At 36.7% G+C, this 19,543-nt stretch overlaps 1 protein-coding gene across 17 annotated transcripts in view; it reads left to right on the top strand.

Annotated features, from left to right (window-relative positions):
- Positions 1-19,543, top strand: part of NFIA (nuclear factor I A) — a 368,371-nt gene that overhangs the window by 29,214 nt on the left and 319,614 nt on the right. Inside the window, exon 3 of one of the 17 annotated variants that reach the window (XM_081816996.1) lies at positions 1-15,842. This exon is cut by the window's left edge and continues 16,195 nt beyond it. The exons of the other annotated variants lie outside the window; for them this stretch is intronic. The gene's annotated coding sequence lies outside the window, so the exon portion shown is untranslated. Of the gene's footprint in view, positions 15,843-19,543 lie in introns of those variants that run through there. 17 annotated transcript variants of the gene reach the window in all.

A 19,543-nucleotide genomic window follows, 5' to 3' on the forward strand; every position in this document is an offset into this window, starting at 1 on the left:
AAAATGTTATTTTATTGCAGTCTTAATTTGAATTTCTAATTTGATTAATAATGAGATGAAACATCTTTTTGTATATCTACGAGCCACTATCTTTCCTGTGAAATAAATGCTCGTGTCTTTTACTCATTTTTTTCCTATTTTTTGCTTGTCTTTTTCTTGTTGGTTTGTTAGGAGTTCCATATATATATATATCCTAGATTCTACTCTTTTGTGTTAGGTGCTTGCAAATCATAGTTCGTGGCTTGATTTTTCATTTTCTTTAAGATATCTTTGATGAACAAAAATTCTTAATTTTTTTTTTTAAAGATTTCATTTATTTATTTGACAGAGAGAGACACAGTGAGAGAGGGAACACAAGCAGGGGGAGTGGGACAGGGAGAAGCAGGCCTCCTGCAGAGCAGGGAGCCCGAAGTGGGGCTTGATCCCAGAATCCTGGGATCATGACCTGAGCCGAAGGTGACTGAGCCACCCAGGTGCCCCCCAAAATTCTTAATTTTAATATTATAAAGTTTATTAGTCTTTTGTTTTACAGGTGCTGCTTTGTGTCCTGTTTAAAATACCCCCCTTAGTTTGTGTTTAAAAATACACTGTATTTTTTATTCAGCTTTAAATGTTCATCTCACATTTACATTTGTATTCCATTTGGAATTTATTTTTTTGTATGGTGTGGGGTAAGGATCCGATTTCATTTTTTCCCCTATATGAATAACAGTTTTCATTTCATCATTTATTGAATAGTTTCTCTGTTCCCCAAATGATCTTCAGTGCCACCTGTATCATTTGTTAAGTTTTTATATTTGTGTGGGTCTGTTTTTGGATTCTCTGTTCTGTTCCAATGATTAATATGTCTACCCTATACCAACATGCTGTTTCAGTTGGTTTTGATATCTGACAAAGCAAATCCTGCACACTTCCCTCCCCCCCACCCCAGGAGTGTTTTTAGTTATTCTTGATCCTTCACCAGTTCATATATATTTTATTTATTTTTGTTATTTTATATTCATCAAGATGGGCCACAGAGATGTGCTTTCAAATAGGTTTCTAGTATTGAATTTCTTTTTTTATGTCTTTTTAACTTTTGATCCCCTTCACCTCTTTCTCCTATCCCCTACTCCCCAACTCTGGCAATCACCAATCTGTTCTCTGTATCTGTGAGCTTGGTTGACTTTATTTCTTTTAGATTCCATATATAAGAGAGATCATATGATATGTGTCTTCCTCTGTCTGACTTATCTCCTATAGCATAATGCTGTCAAGGTCTATCTATATTGTCATAAATGACAAGTTTTTTTTTCTCTTTTTTATGGCTAAATAATATTCCATTGTGTGAAATATTCCATTTCTTTATTTATTCATCTGTGGGTGGGCACTTAGGTTGTCTCTAAGTCCTGCCAGTTTTAAGTAATGCTGCAGTGAACATGGGGGTGCATATATCTTTTCAATTAGTGTTTTTGTTTTCTTTGGATAAGTACCCAGAAGTGTAATTGCTGGATTTATGGTAGCTCTATTTTTAATTTTTTGAGAAACCTCTATATTGTTATCCATAGTGGCTACACCAATTTACATTCCCACTAACACTTGTTATGTCTTATCTTCTTGATAATATCAATTCTAATACATGTGAGGTGATAGAATCATTTTGTCAAGTTTCATGAAAAATCCTGTGTAGATTTTGTTTAGAAACGTATGGAATCTACACTTGAATTTGAATTTGAAGGGAATTGACATCATATTATTATCAAATCTTACTACGTCTATGAACATGGTATGCCTCTCTATTTATTTAGATTTTATCTTTCAAGAAGTTGAATTATTTTTCACCCAAGTCTTGAACATCTTATTTGAAACTGCTTTTATAAATTGTGTTTTTAAAAGTATATTTTCTAACTATGTGCTTCTAGTATAGCAATACAGTTAATTCTTGTATAATGATCTTACATCCAGCTATATTTACATATTTTCAGCCAGTAATTTGTCTGTAAATTATTTTGTGTTTACTGTGTAGCTAATCATATCAAATGCAAACAATAGCATTTTCATTTCTGCTATTCCAATCTTATTATTTTCCTTATACTTCTCACTGCATTAGCTAGTACCTCCAATTTACTATTGAATTAACCTGTGAGGGTAAGCATCCTTGACTTTTTCCCTTAGTTTCCTATTTATTTTTTATTCATGAATGAGCTGAGTTAATGTCTTACTATTTATTTATTTATTTATTTTTTAAAAAGATTTTATTTATTTATTTGAGAGAGAGAGAATGAGAGACAGCACATAAGAGGGGGGAGGGTCAGAGGGAGAAGCAGACTCCCTGCCGAGCAGGGAGCCCGATGCGGGACTCGATCCAGGGACTCCAGGATCATGACCTGAGCCGAAGGCAGTCGCTTAACCAATTGAGCCACACAGGCGCCCCAATGTCTTACTATTTAATATTACTTTTGCTGATCACATTTTAATCAGAGAAAATGCAAGACCTTACCTAGTTTTGTTAACTTTTCCCCCATTTTTCTTCTTAGGTTTGCTCTGCTCCAATAACTGAAATGTCAAATTATCCTGGAAAATTACTCTATGCCAAATGATACAGCATAAATTATTGAATGAGTGGTGTTTTTAAGAATGTAGTCCCCTAAAATTTTAAAATAAGAGACTCATTTGTATGTACTAATAATTTTAGACATTTCAGTGAAGAGCAGTACCATATTTTGTATTGACGAGATTCCTTGATATGGTGGAGTGTAGATCAGCCTCTTAAATTTTGATTTGAACTGTGGAATCCTTAAGATCATTTTTCACAATTTAAAATGCCTGGTTTGAATGGTTCACTTTTTCCCCCTTTGCTCATGCAATTTTTGTTAAGACTTGAACAGATTACTCCTAATCTTGTGAGCAGACTGCAGGAAGACAACTATTAAAAGTAGAAAGCTATTAAGCAGTCAGGGGTTTATTATGCTTTAGTGTTTTGTTTAAGTCTGTTCTTAATTGGTTGATTAATGTACATGAAGTCCTTTTCCCCCCTCCATCACTACAGATGGCAAATGGTAGGTCCCAACTGTCATTGTTTGAAAAAAAGGTTATGGTTCAAAGTCAAAGATTCAGAGATACCACAATAATCAATCATAGGAACTTGTCTCGGAGTGCCCAGCCAGGCAAAAGTTAGGCAGAATAGTATTTACTTGGAATCCCTTAGGAGCATTTTTTTTTCTTTTGGTGTGTTCTTGATTTTATTTAGAAAAGATTATTTAAGTAATAGAAATGTCTCTCTGAATTTAGTGTCAGGTATGAAGAAAAATGGTAAATAAGTTTTCTGTTTATTGGTTATCACATATTGCTGGAATTTAGGCGTACAGTTTTCAAATGGGTGTAATAGAGAAAGTAACATTCTGAATATATTGAGATTAACAGAACACTTTTAAAGGAACACCTTTTTACCATTTTCATGTGAAGATGATTTATAATGGTTAACTTCCTTTTTTTAGGAGGAAGAATAGAATTATGTTCTGGTATTGATCCATAAAGAGGATTTGCATTTTATTCATACTATAAAAGTACCTTTAATGGATACATTGTGGTAATTGAATCTATACTGTGTATCACTACTAAAGTATCTTTTTAATTATTTTATGTTATATAATTCAGTAACTAAATTTAAGTCATAGGGAAGGAGATGACTGTATTATATCTTTTAAGTATAATGTATAGCCTTTAATATTCCTAAAGTGGATGGCAGTTAAGGACATTTTTAGTTGAATGCTAGAGAGTGCGCACGCGTGACAGAGAGAGAGAGAGAGAGAGAAAGGGGGAGAGGGAGAGAGGAGATTCCATTACATTCAGCACAGTATGAAACTAAGTCAAAGGAGTTTTGTTAATTAAATTCAATTGCCATCCATTAGACCGGTGGAATGAGATGACTCTGCCAGGACGCTGACACAGCACAAGTATGCAATTTGGCTAAATGGCCATTTCTAAACCATAGCACACATTTCTCTACTTGTTCACTTTTTTTTTAAGTGAGAGTTTTCACTCTTAAAAAGTCAAAGAGTAACCAGTGTCTACTGAAGGGTAAAGGTATCATTTTTATGCAGTTTATTGAGAAACAATTAGTTTGTTGGCTTGGAAATGTATAGCTCACATGGAGAGTTTGGGAGAAAATGATTCTTTAAAAAAGTATGCAGTATCTGTAGGCAATCATATTTACAAAATGTATACACACATGTGTCAATATAGAGACATGTATGTTTTAAAATTTAGTTGTCTTTTAATCTAAAGCTTTTTGAGTCATAATTATTCCTTGAATTTTTAAAAGCCTCCTTAAAGTTGTAACTACAATCTGGATATATATTTGGGGGAAGTTATAATAATTGTGGGAATTATAAAAATGAAATTTAGGTGGTGGGTACGTGCATCTACATTTTGGCATGAACTACTACTTTTAGAGGCTTTATATGTCAGACTGATAAGTTTCTTACCATGGTGAAATGACAAGAATACCACTCAGGCATTGGCTGACACATAATTTTGACAGCCAGCAAGATTGCAGTGTTGCTGAGTGCACAGATTTCCACTTCCTGCCAAGATTAAAATTGGCAAAAACCAAAAAGGATATTAGGGATTGTCACTTTAAGAAGAAATAACATGTTAATGCTCTGCAATTGCTTAAGAAGTAGAAGTTGATCTCTTGAACTGTGGTCTGTTGAAACCTACAAGTTTGCAATCAGTAGAAGAGTTTGATTAGTGTGCAATCAAAAATTAAATAAGTTGAGGTTCTCTGACATTTGCGATAATAAGGCTCATTATAGTTTTACTTAATAGGACATTATTATTTCTGTATAAAGAGAATTCCTCACCAAAGCTATAAAATAGGTTGCCCAACAGCCCCTGAAGAACAAAGGCCTACTTTAAGTTTGTGAATTTGAAGACAGAAGGCCTTACTTCCTGAATTTTCTTATTTTTTCCTGTGCGAGCAGATGGTTTTTCTTTTTATAATTTGCCAGATCTTTCCTCTAACAATAACTGTCGTTTATTGAGGAACTACTATGTGCTGGGTTCTGCACAAGGCACTCAAACCTTTGACTTTTTTTCTTATTTACGAGTTTTTGTTTAAATCTAGACAGAAAAATGAGGGAAAATCTAGACATTAAAATGTGAAAGAGTCAGACTCTGAATTATGCTTATACTTTGCTATTTACAGTAAGTACTTTTGAAACAGCTGTAGACGTTCAAATGAAAGTAGCAATGTGGAGTGGGAAATGTGGGAGCATTCATTTGTGAAGACTTTGCATTTCTCCAGCTTTATAGCCAACAGAAAAGGAGATTGTTGTGCATTCTATTAAATACTGCCAGTATGATTAATTTAAAGGGTTACATTTTATTGAACCCTGGTGTAGATGTTCTTTGTCAACCCACATTCACAGCTAGTTAGAGTGTGTGTAGCATTTATCAAAACTTTCTGGAGCCCCTCTCACCTCATTAGCATCTGAATCTCTATTCAGCAGTTAATGTCCGTTACTGCTAGAGTGCTCAATTCTTGTTTTCAATAAGCCAGTTGTAAAATGTCAGACTGTCACTTACAATATAAAAAACCAAAAATGATGGTATTTGTAAAAATGTTATCACCTCATAAAAACAAATTGTAAAGACATGAAAGTGATCTTGCTATACTGGGCTTTCAGAAGGGAGTTAGTACAGCTACTTTAAATACCAGTTGTGTAGATTCCCACACTTTTCTACCAATGGAGAGGTTTACACAAGCATAATTTAAGTTACAATTACACTAATTAACATCTCATTTGCATAAATTGTTGAAGTCAAAACAACAAAGAATTGTCTAAGAAGCTTAATCCTATTTGTCCAAAATAGAAAGATTTTTCTAAAAAAGAACCAGAAAAACCCATGCTCTAAAAATTGGCAGCTTGAGTATGTCTTTAGTATGTTGAGCAGTGCCATTTAAAAAATAAATGCTTTCTATTTGCTTAAGAATGTATTTCTCTATTCTTTTTAGGATCTTCCATATTTAGTATGCTTTTAAAATTAAAAAAAGTATACTTTGCTTCCTAAATCATTAATAACTAGAGATTAAAATCAAGATACAGTACCATTTACATGTAGTAGTGGAGAGTAATGACACATTAGATGCTTGGTGAAGAATGTATGTGTGTGTGTGCGCGCGCGGGCACGCTTGCCCGTGGGCAGGAATTTGTGAAGTGTCCCTGTCATTTATCCATGGTCAGCTAACATTTTTTTGTGTAGGCCGGTCTCCTTCAGATCATCCAGGTGTTTCCACTCTCGTATTTTTCTTTGCGTCGTGGTGAATGAGGGTACGTTAAAGATAGTTTTTCCCCAGGTCTTCCACGTGTGTGATAGCTCACATCCCAGGTCAGAAAGCTTCCCTTTTAATGGCCACCCAAATGCAGTTAGCCGCCTTGGGGGGTGACTTAGTCCAGTAAACTGTCTTCTTCGCTAAGACCCATTTAAAATTAGGGACATGTTTGCATACAGTGGACTAATGAAGTTTTCATACTAACCCACAAAACTCTGCAGTGCTCTTCTCTGTAGGTCGGACATTCACTCATTTCATATGCAATTATTGTTATCAGTGAGTTTGCATTAATGACATTGTGCATCTATGGAAATAAAATGTCACTGGCAGAGTTTAGGATTTTTTATTGTTAATTTTTATAGTCATTTGGGGTTGAGGAATTTAAATTATCCTGCTTAGTTAGTACTTCCAGTGTTTTATTAGCTCTGAAATTGTGACAAGATTAGGAATAAGATTAGAATGAAAGTTTTACTTTAAAATTATAGGCCTGGAAAGCATTTTATTTGTTTGTAATAGACAGTGTATCTTAATTTAGTTGCGGCAGTCTTTAATTTGATCTTATAATGTAAAGTTTATAAATTACTGTCTTAGAAATAATTAATTTACACATATGTATTGAGTGTCAAGTGCATATGCGCCATTATGCTAGGTTTGGTGAAGGATGTAATCTTATACATGTACAGTGTAGTCCTTGCTTGTATGAAGCATACGTTTCTCTTGGGGATATATAAATAAATACCAAGTGAGAACATGTTTTGTAGACATTTAGAAGAGAATTTGTGAAGAATTGGGACAGTAGAAGGCTTTTGGATAAAATGAGATTTGAGTTGTGGGTTGAAGGATGGTTTGGATTCTTTGTGAGTGGGTGAGCAGGGGTGATGCTAGAGATTAGTAGACAGAAGACGTGAAGAGCAGGGGCGAGGCATGAGGGAAAGGGCAGAAGCTGCAGTATGCAAGATTTGTTCCAGGTGGGGTCAGCTGACAAGTTTGGTTAGGATAGGGGTTCATGCAGGGCAGGGCATTCAGTGCCAGGTTCAAGATTTAGGCAATAGAAAGTCATGTAGGGTTTTTGAGCATGAGTATGATGTGTTTCAGGAAATGTTTTGGCAAGATTAATCATGAGGTGCAAATGCAGGGAGCCTTGAAAAAGAGGACAGAGTGGAATTAGGGGCCATGAGCAACAGCTCTTGTAGTTGTCTTGGCACAAGATTACAAATCGTAGTGGTTTTCATTTCCTATGCCCTGAGTAATATAATGAGCTAAATATCTGAAATGAAAGGGTGCTTTGGAAAAAAATAAGTACTTTCTGATTCTGAGTGGTACTTAAAACTTTAAAAGATGTATTTCCATATAATAAAACAAATTTTATTTTTTTTATTTTTAATAGTGGTTAATTCTATACTTTAGAAAGGTATGTAAGAAAAAAAATGAACATTATTTCTTTTCTCCTTTCAAAGGAAAATGATTTCCAGATTATTTTCCCATTTATTTTTTTTTTAAAGTTGATTTTTAAGAGAACACATTTCTGTTTCTTTTGAGTATGGCCAAATCACTTCATTGTCAATATTTGATCTTTATTGGAACTTGAGGGCATGTCTGAGTTACTCAGGAAAATGTTCTGGACTTTTCTTCTTATCTTTTAAAGGCTTATCTTTCATAAGGTTGGACGTGGTGTGTACATGGTGACTTTTATCATTCTTCTTGTTGCTTTTCTATATTTACCTTATTCATAGTATATAATTTGAGAGTGCCTTCAAGAGACTAGAAAAGATCTGGCCTCAGAGACACCACGTATATATAATCAGGAGAAAATTGGGTGTTGTAGTCAGACAGGAAAGTAGAATGCATTGGCATTCAAGGTAGAAGTGCTCGTTTTAAACATTGAACAAATACATATTAATTCTCTACTAGAAATATGGTAACATGGTATATGTTGATCGAAAAACAGAGGATCAAGAAGTTTTCCTTCCCTTCCAGATGTTCCTAGACTGATAGGGGAAGAGGCAAAACATGGTCAGTGGTATGTTTCATAGTAGAATACAAAGGACCCACATGACCCAAGAGAGGACAGTATTGATTCTGAGTTGTGGAGAATGAGAAAGACTTCTGTGAAGGAGATGACATGAAGGCAGGGCCTTGAAGTTTGGCAGGAGAAATGAAGGGACAGAGCATGCAGATGGGAATGAATGGCATGTGTTCTGGAAATGTCCCATGGCTGAAATGAAGCACAGAGTGTCCAGTGTATACAGTGTCTTCACTTCTGTCCTCATTCATTCAGCAAACATCTATCACTTACCTTGTGCCAACCATGGAGCTAGGCTACCCAGGAGGAACTCACCAGCTTCTCCATGGACAGAGTTGAAAGGGTTTGTGCAATTGCCTTTGCCCCAAAGAGAGAGAAGGTCCACATATGGTACCTTTGACATATTATCCCTTGACATATTTAAAGTTTGGTTCAAGAGCACATTTAAAATTTCACATTCCCTTAACTAAAGTATGAAACTTTCGAACCTATAAAAAGATTGTGAAGATCGTTGTTCTCCTTGCTCCTTCCCTTTCTTCACTTGCGGCCAGATTGTCCTGACTTTCCTTCAAGGGTGATCTGAGCAGTATCTGCCATATTTGCTGTCCTTTCCTTGGTTTGAGGAGTCCCCTTCTTTCTCCCCTAAGAGCGTTTGGGTCTGATGCTGATTTCTTCTCATTCTGGAACTGCCCAGTTACAACAGATTTCAATGGTATAAATGCAAGGCCCAAATTAGAAATCCAAGAATAATGTTGGAGAAGGAAAAGTCTTTAGTTATCAGTGGAATTGTCTTATGGATTTGAGGAAACCCTTGTCCACAGTGAAAATGAGACCCTGAGTTAATTAAAATAACTTCACAGTACATATCTGTCCCTGCCAGTGCTGCTTAAATAATTGCAAAGGTAAGGATTTTTAATAACTGCAAATATGCAGAAAATATGGCTATTAGAAAGTTTAGATGCCCTTAATGAAGAAACAAAGTTGGCTTTGGAACTTTGCCTAGTGGGAATGAGGTTTTGTGAATATGATAAACTCTGTCAGTTGTTAAGGCATCTTCTGATAGGTGAAAAGTGGTTTTTCAGTGCAGTGCTGCCTGGCATGCATCTTCTCTATGGTCTATTATCTTGTGGGAATGACATTCGTTAAGTTGGTATCTGTATACATCCCACCCAAATAAAGAATGTTTCATCAGCAAAGTGAATTGCCATATAGTCATCAGACTCTAGAAATAAATTATCAACCATGACTGCAGTGGGTGAGGCTGTTTGTTTATCAGATCACTTGAGAACAGAGTAAAGTGAGTTTCATATTTTCCTGAGTCTTGAATTCTCATTTTAGACATCTGTTCAGAAGCTTTCTAAGCCATGGAGTATTCTAAATGAGCATTTTGTTAAATGGATGGAGGAAGACTTAGTTTTCCATTGTTAGGTGAAACCTAATTAAAAATTAAATAATGACCTTGTGTTGGCTTGTAAATTCCTTATTCCCTGCATGTGCAAGTGTATTTTGTTAGAACATTCCATTTTAAAACATGCTTTTTTTTTTTAGTGATGAGAAATACTTCAGAAATACTGTTTGCTTTTAGAATTATAGTAGTGTCAGAGGATAGTCTGTAGTTGAGAGTGGAGGGTTTAGGAAGGTGTTAGAGGCATGTAGCTTTATGAACTATATTTTCTGTGAATACAGCAGAATTAGTTTAATTGTTCTGTTTCGCCCTCTCCAGCATGATTGCACCCATCATGGCAGTTAACAGAGACACTGCTATTTGTGTTATATTAGGAATTCTTTATAAACTTAATAAATGAAAGCTTTTTCTCTTACAGGCCTGATTCTCTAGTGGACTTCTGGTGAAATTATATGGCTACCTTCTATTAATGATAATGGAAGTTATAAGATACAATTCCCTCCGTATGTTGGAAGAATGAGCCCTAGAGAAAAGAATGTTTGTAATGAATCACTGGGTTGTGATACAGGGTTCACTTGGTCTCCCTAATACTATTTTTTCCCTCCTAAAAGTTTAAGGTCTTATATTTAGGAACTAGTCTCTCTTCACCCTAATCCTTTGTGGTCAAGTCGGCAATAATGTTAAGAACAGAAAAAAAAAAAATACGGGTTCATGGGTAGGCATGGTTTTGGTGTATGTAATGACACAGCACATATATAATTTTGTTTTCCTTTTACTTAATATTATTTGGCAGACATAACTTTAATGTTCTAAGAGATCATCATATTCTTCACTAATAGTAGTTGCTTAATAATTCATTGTCCCGACAGACTGCAGTTTATCATTTAGGTATTAAAGCTCTCAGATATATTTTTTGAGTACCTACCGTATATAAGGCTCTAAGCTTAATACATATGACATGGTCCCTATCTCAAATTGCCTGTCATCTTATGATGCAAGTCGAACCCAGTCTTTAAGGCTCTTTCTTGTGAGCCAAGAACAAGTGCAAAGAATTTGGTGGGAGATGAGTATGTGTGTTTGTGTGTGTGTGTGTGTGTGTGTGTGTGTCTGTCTCTCTCCTCTCTCTCCCAGGGCTGAAGAAAGGAAGGCCGTTGTGGTCGGATGGTGGTGTGGAGAGAGTGGTCTAAGGAGAGATAACTAAGTTCCTCCGGGGAGGAAACACGAGATCTTGCCACAAGATCACATAGCGAGTCAGTGGGGGTGAAGGTAGCGTTTGATTCCAGACTGTGCTGGTAGACTACCACATGACGCAAGCACCAGAGGGTAAGTGCCAAAGAGTAGTGGAAGAAATCATTTCTGCAGGCATCCAGACACTTTGATTTAGATGAGACTTCAGGACTCTCCGAGTATATATAGCATACGAAAGATATTATAGGTATTTTCTTCCTATAATATAAGCAGGAAATTATTCAAGCTAATTTTCAGATACATTGTGATCTTGTGTTGAAAGATATAATGTACCTAAACCTTTTTTACTGGGTAATCTTTTCCCATGAAATTTCAAATATTTATGCATGTAATTTGGTGATGATTTTTGCTATTTAGGTATCTTCCCTCCCTGGTGACACTTAGAAAATCATCCTTACCCAACTCCCAGAGTCCACATCCCTAGCAAACTTTCTCCCGCCTCTCTTCCTGGGCCAAGTGTTCTTCCTTTGTTACCAGGTCCATCTAATTAATGCTTTATCATGTGAGATAATTCAGTTACTCAGCAAAACAAATGATATACACTTTTAGAAATAGCTCTAGAAAGTACATTTGAACCTAAAAGTGTTTAGTGAGAGGAAATTTCTGTTTGTCTTTAATTAAGAGAAACTGTATGGAAATATAAGCTAAGGATGCATTAATCAGAGAAGTTGGCATTGCACTGTGTTATTCATTTTTATTTGGCATAGATTGCATGGGTGCTCATTAAATAATTTGTATGGCTGAAATAATTCTTGTGATAATTCTTGCTAAATTTTTGCATCTGTTCAGACTAAAACTCTGGAAAGTTAAAAAAAATTCAGTCTTTAGTTTTAAAAGTTTGACCCATTTATTATAACTGAAAATCTTTATTGTGGAAATATATATTCATTATAATGTTTGCTTGCCTCATTGTTGGGGAAGAAATGTATGAGAGTCTATAAATTGTTAATGAAAAATTATTAATCATATAACAGATTTATATCTGGTGAGTAGATATTTGTGCTTAATGCTGTTCAATTTTAACAGCTTTGCCTCTGCCCATCTTATCTGCGATCTTGTCAACTTTGATATTGTTTTAAAAATAAACATTGGAAGGAGAAAGTTTGCACATTTAGAGGGTTGGTAGTTGATTCCCTTCATGGGTATATGCACATTTCAGAGGGAACCTGATCTATTAGATAGCATATTTGGATCGTCAAGAGCAAGGATAAGAAGTTTCCCCCACCCATTTACATTTTTGGGTTTATATAGGTCAAACTAGATTTCTTTGGCCTAAATTATGTGGTGTACTCTTGGCTGTAGGTTTGGTTTGGTCTCTGTAATATTTGTAATTATGTGAGATGACAAGATTGAATTAACTTAACTGTAGACTTTTACATAGTGTTTGTACCAGATCCTAATAAAATAATATGAAATTCGATGAGTAATGCCAAGTGGGACAGTGCTCCACTCACATAAGCTTACTAAACTTGATATATTCTTATGGCGCTTCTCCAGAATGTAGAAGAAACACATTTATCTAGGTGATTAGTATTCTTCCTGTCTGCCAGATTTAAGGATTGTTTGGAAATATTGTTAGAATCAAAATCAATGTTTGTTGCTACACAGGGTTGGGCATTCCAGGCAAACTCTGGGCGTTTCTAATGGTCTTATTCTTATGTCCACTTACTTCACATCTACCACGACAGTGACGTTTTCAGTTACACAGAGCTGCTATCAAAAGAGTGATATGCTTTTAAATGAAGCCTTTGGGAAAGTAATAAAGTCATTTCTGGTCCCATCTCAAAGGACCTTATTGAAAATGTCTTTAAAAGTGATCGAGGTACACAGACTAGGCCCTCTACAGTTGTTTTGAAGTTAACAACCTGCAGTTAGAGTCCATTTCAAGCTGAAAAGTGGCTCTTACACCAACTACTTTTTTCTTTCTTTCCTTCTTTCTTTCTTTCTTTCTTTCAACCACAAACGTTTTTAGTTTTGTTTTTTTTTAATGCAAGTACAGTTGATATACAATATTATATTAGTTTCGGAGGTAGTGACTTAACATGGTGACTTGACAATTATATACATTACAAAGTGCTCACACAACTACTCTTCGAAGACTTGTAGCTGGTTCTAAACTTAAAAATGAAAACATTGGAAAATAATAATTAAAAGAAATTCTAGGGCAGAAGATGCCTTTAAGTTTGTGACTGCCCAGATAGGATTTAACTTGAACACGGCAATGCTTTGCATTTTACTTGGTGCCTTGTGATATATTTTGTTAACAGTGTCTATCAGCCATCACACCAGGTACAGTTTTAAAAAGCTCGAATACATTTACAATAAATGTATTAACAAATGGTGAGGTCTTAAATTGACCTCCTGGACATTAGGAAATCAAATTTAAAGCGTTGCATTGTCTGTTACTCAATGGAGTGGACTGAGGACAGCGTGTGACTTGTTTACTGCAAATGACGCAATCAGCTAAACATTCTAGTGTGAGTGAAGGTTGACTAGATGATCATCTTTAACTCTGCTTTCTCCGGGGGTTTTTGAACTCTTGTGTTTTCAGGTGATATTCTGTGCTGTATTGTATTGCTCTTTTAAAAAAGTGTTCTCTCTTGGGCAAGAAAACATATAGGCTGTCTTTGGATTCTGGGTGGTAATTAGCAACCTTATGTTCAGAATGTAAAAGTATACTGTGTTATCACAAACTGATTCTCCTCCAAAAAAAAAAAATTCTAGGGAGTAAAATATATAAGTATATAAGCAAGACACCAGAAATTGATTTACAGAGTTACAGATTTTTTTTTAAACCTTTCTTACATTTTTTGTCCTGGAATTAATTTCAGTGAAAACGAAGACTTTTTTTTTCTACTCATCTGGAATCGGTTTTTACCTCATTAGCAGGAAATGGTGAATATACATTCAGCACAAATAGAGTTCACTTTATGAGGCAAAGAATTTGCACTCCATAAGTAGATGTGTACAATAAAAGACCCTTTCTGTTGTCCTTAAAGAGCACTGTGAAGGAAATTATAACAGTAGGTACCATCAGTCAGGTAACTTTCAGTGGTGATTCCTGTCCCCTTCTTCCCCATAATAAATCCAAAGAAAGGAGAATTTTTAACTTAAGCTGTTGGGAAGTATTGCAGGGTAGCCTTTCGTATATTGGTAAAATTCAACGTTCGTTAGCTGGGCCTTCATAGTGATAGCATGTGGGCATTAGACTCTCTTTTCCATTTTCTTTTGATCTTAAAGTTACATAATTGTGCATTCAGCTTAACTCGTGTTATTGCAGTAGGAAGATGTGTAGGTGGAAAGATATTCTAAAGGGAGGCTAGAGCTACCTTCCCTGACAAGAAAAAATTCAAGGGAACAAATAAATAAAAATACACTCAAAGAATCATAGAATGTTATAGCTGTAAGGGACCTTAGGTTTCATTTAACCCAAATTTTAGCTTCAGGGTCCTAGGAAAAAATGTATATTCTGTGATTGTGAATGGCATTTTTCCATACCTAAAACTTAAATTTATTACTGTGTCTGCTTGTTTACCCATGATATGTTTGTGGCTATTGTTTCACATTACTAATGGGAACATATTCTGTATTATAGTATCTTTTTATTTGTCTGGATGCTTGTTTACGCCTGTTAGTCTAGTAATATTCTCACGTATGCCAACCTACAAGAGCAGATGTCAATCCAGGGTTAAGACATGGAGTCAAGTTGCGGTGCAAAAAGACTGGAGGAAGGGTGCTTTTCAGTGAAGTTGCTGTAAGGGTCATATTTTAAAGTTTTAGACTAACTGCCGTACATCCCAGAGTTTATACAAGGTTGTTGAGTGTCTCATTAGACATCCAGTCTGCCTGCTGTTCTGTCCTGACGTAGACCATGGATATCATTGAACTGGCATCTAGAAAGTGTTGGTAGCACTACAGATTTTATCACTCATTCCAAACATAGGCATTGCAAAACACCTTTCTTTAAATATTTTCTCTTCATGGTGCAACTGGGGAGGGCCAAATTCCAGCCTTCAGTAAAATTGCATCCTGACTGGTTGACAGCAATGGCAGAGTAATAGAACTTACGGTCAAGAAGCTGGGCTGTGTCAAGGATTAGACTGTAGGTTTGCACCTGTTCCAGATGGGCTCCTCATTTCTGCTCAGTACGCACATCCTTGGAGCCATGAGGAAATGGAGAGTGCTACCTTTGGTTTCTTCTTCTAGAGATCCTTTCCCCATAGGACTTCTAGGCCCTAATCAGTATTCTTTGGTTGATGATGATCTCCTTAAATGATATCCTATCATCAGATTCCCTTTTTAGACTTATCTTTGCATTTTACACCATTCTCCCATCCTGGCTTCTAAAAGTGTTTTATTTATTTATTTATTTAATCATTTTTCTAATGGAGACAACATGTAAATATGCCAGGCAGAATCCATAGTCATGGCAGGAAACCTACACAGTAGGGCTGATTTTGGTACGGAGTCCACCTTACTGGCAAGTGCTTTGTAAGCAGCTTCAAATAATAATGCAGAGGGGACAAAAAGAGACCTCTGCTGTGATTTCTTTGGTTTATATATTTTGCATTGAAATTGTAGATTTTTTTTGTTGGAATTTATTTGAGATGATTAAAGACATTTTGCAGAGTACTCAAATATAGGTGAAAGAATTTCAAGTTTGCTCATTTTGGCATAATTTTAAAACAAAAGTGTTACTGTTGGATCTGGGCATGTGATGGGTGAATGAGTGTTTCAGTGAAATGACATAAGTCTGTATAATTTGGAGGGTAATGATGCCTTAGAACAAGAATAAATCTGGAGCTATGGAAAGGCTCCATATTCTAGATGAATGCATGCTTCCTCTTATGGGTCTGAAAAATAAAATTAAATCTTTATTTATACGAATCCACTGGGAAAAAAAGCTACATGGACTGGGTTTATGATATATTTCAGAACAGGAATATTAGCCTTAACCTCTTTCCTCACATTGCATATGATATTTAATCCATCATCTTTGTTTTAAACAAACAATACACAAGCTGTTGCTGGCATTGGTATAAAGCTGATGGTCCATCTGGAGAGCAGGAATATAGATCAGGAAAATAAGAGAATTGAAATTGGGTGCAAGGGCAGATTTGCATGTGTAAAACCTCTCTGTTTACTAGCTTTTTATCAAATTGTTTAATACGAGGCAAAACAGAATCCTTTTTCTTGAATCGGAGAGCCTTACTGGAGGAAGAGTTGCTTCAATGCTGAAGGAAGAATAATTGGGTTTTGAGGGCCAATGACATAAATAGGCAGTACTGTCATCTCCTTTAGCATGGGAGAGTCCATGAAGAATTCAGAACACTGCTGGGGGTGGGATTGGGTTCTTGTTCTAGCCCTGTGATCTTTGGCCAGTCATTTTAGCTTCTTGACCTTCAGTGTCCTTCGATCCACGTTAATTCAGCAACCACTTCTTGAGGCAACCGGGAGAATTTTCTCTGAGCCAACCATTATGCTAGGCATTTTGGATCCATAGATGGATAAGACTGAGTCCTACTCTCAAGAAGCTTAAGGTCTTGCAATGGAGACAGACATTACAACTGAATAATGTAGTAAGTGTTGTGTATGAGATAGAGGCTCACAAAGGAAGAAAAGATTAATTCTGTCTGGAACAGACAGGAAGATTTGTATTACCAAATCTTTCCTAAGGATTTTCTGTTTTGACCGGCAGAGGAGCAGACATTCCAGGTATGTGAATAGTGAGAGGTTCAGAACAAATTATCAACCAAGTTCTTTCCAGTTCCACATTTGTGGTGTTATCAATGTAAAATTCTTTGAATAGCTTTCCACTGATGAGTTATTCGCTGAAGAGTGTTTATTGTCATGGTTGAAAGAAAATAATAATGCAAGAAACAATGACTTCCTTTAGTCCTAAAACTGGAGCTGGATGGGAGGAGGCAGCTAGTATTTTTCTTTTTAATTATTGCCCTATTTGAAAAATCACCCCACATGTAGGGTGGCAAACACTTTGTGGAGAGGCCTCCCTTCTTCCTTCTAGGGAGCAGCAGTGGATGGAGCCACTGTAACCTGGCCTCCCGCCACGAGAGGAGGGAATCCAGGTGGCCATGTTCAAATGTGTCTGTGTGCAGCAAGGCTTCTGAAATGACAGGATAGCCCGGCGGCTTCCAAAGCAGCTGTGACTCTGGATCGCGCCCACCGTCTCTGCTTCTCGCCATGAGACGACTGAATCTCTGCTGCCTTTAGGAGGCATGGAGCCTGGGACTTTTCTTCCTTTCCGAATTTTTCATTTTATTTTTAAAACTCCTGAGGGGTGGCTGATGCTTTCTTAACAAAAGAGAGATTCCCTGCCCACCCCCCTTAAGTTGTTTTAACTCAAGAGCTTGTGTACATTCATGGATTAGGAATAAAACGAGAATACCTTCTTTTTGTTGTTGTTTATGAACGGCCAATAATTTATTCACATGAGACATTTGAGCTGGCATTTTTTTTTTCCTCCCAAGATGACGGTAGCTTCCGCTGTTGTTGTATCTTGAAGCAAAGTCAGAGTAGCCCTTTGCTTTTGTCCTCATCGGTAGTTGTGTTTTGCCCTCTTGCCTTTTTCATTTAGACCTTCTGGTATTTCCTCACCCTTAGACTGTTTTGAAAGGCTTTGATTAAAATATGCTGATAAAAGAATTTGATAACCAAGTTAGGAACGACAAGGCTATCTGGAGAAGACCGAATGATTTGGCAGCCTAACAAATTCTATTCAGAGCACACAAAGAGATTCTGGAACGTTTTGTAGGGACTCGTGTTTGGGGAATGGTATGAACTCAGGTTACCTGCCGAATATGGTGTCATATGGAAACATTTAAGAGCTTATGGAAAATTCTTTGAAATAAAGTGGAATGAACTAGCAAGCATATAATACCTAAGAAGAAAAATAAGAGCACTCATTCTGATTTTGTAGGTGGCTGCTTAAGGAAGGGAGATGGAAGGAAGTAAATCATTTCCACTTTGTACCCATAAGGCAGAGGAGCTATCACCGAAGAATCGTTTTGCTAACCAAACCGTACACTTAAAAGGATATTAAAGGCCATCTTGTCTAACCGCCTCCCTCTGGAGGAACCTCCTAGGTGTTATCCTGAACAGCCTCTGCTTAAATACTTGCAGAAAAAAAGTGAGGGACTGGGGGAGTGGGGACGAAGGTTGACAGGAACTTATATGGAATGCCTAATATCTGCAAGATACTGGAGTAGCCACTTTCTCACCATCTCATTTGACTTAACGTGTGGGTTTTATAACCTCCAGATTACAGGTGAGGGAACTAAGACATATAAGAGTAGGGAAACTTGCCTCAGCTCATGTGTCTAGCTTCCGGCAAAACTGAAATCAGAGCCTAGTTCCCTCTTCCCGCACTACACTAAATTGCCTCTCAGGTTCAGGGGGAGCTCCCTTCCTCATGGGGCAGCCCCTCTGTCTTAATAATGTACGTTGTTTAAAAATGCTTTCTTTTATTTAGCTGAAATCTGTCTCATTAACATCTCTCCTTGGTCCTGATTCCACCTCAGGAACGGCACAGAGTCGATGGAGTTCTCTTTTCTCATGCAGGTATGTTAACAACCACTGCTGCCCATATGGTCTCTCCATCTTGCACTTAGTTGATTTGTATTTTTTGACAACGAACACGTGCATGCGCGCACACACACACACACACACACACACGCACACACCAGTGTCCTCTTGTTGATTCTTGTTCACCTTCCAACATATGGAGCTCTTTTGGAATCTTTAGAGATCTAGACCCAAAAGAACATGAGTGTTAGAAGATGTCTTAGTTTCATCTTGCCCTGCCTGATTCATCGACCAGTGTGCCATTTTGGAGCCATTAATAAACCATCCATTAATAGTGAATAGGACAAAAAGGCTAGGTTAACTCGTAGTCTATGTGTTAGTGACCGAAATTGAGTGCAGAATTTAGACTACCTGTGAATTTTTCTGGGAGGAGGGTTGGTGACGATTGCCAAATTTTTAAAGGAACTTGTTGTCTTGAAAAGTTAGGAAATATTCAAAGTAGAGAACTTGCTCCATTTTTCTTTGTCTTAAATTATAAGCCCAAGTATTATTCACCAGAACTTTACCTTTGACTCTGCAGGAACCTTTGAGAATGTGTGGGACCTTGATGGATATCCTGTATCCACCCAGCACTTACCCATTGTAGGATAGGTGTTGGCTTCCTCTGTGTACTGGGAGCTCCTCAAGGTCAGGGACCTTTGCAAGTCCTTGCTCTCTCGCTCTAGGCCTCTGGTAAATACTAGATCCTTAAAGTTTATGCATTGAATGGAATGGTTCAGATGAAACTGCCTGTGTTTTAGGATTGGGCCGTTTATTTTAGTCAACCTTATTTCATGTGCCTTTATTTTGGGTGAATGGTGTACTAATACAATTGTACTGAGCACCTAATGAATTTAATAAATAATGAAGAGGAAGAATAATGAACCATAATGAGATGTGAAGAGCCCAGTTAAGAATGGTGAGTTTTATCAGGTGTGAAATAAAAAATATATACCCTGAGTAAAAGTTT

This window comes from Leptonychotes weddellii, chromosome 4, assembly GCF_054177405.1.
Source record: "Leptonychotes weddellii isolate Sample4059 chromosome 4, ASM5417740v2, whole genome shotgun sequence".
In the NCBI taxonomy this organism is placed as follows: domain Eukaryota; kingdom Metazoa; phylum Chordata; class Mammalia; order Carnivora; family Phocidae; genus Leptonychotes; species Leptonychotes weddellii.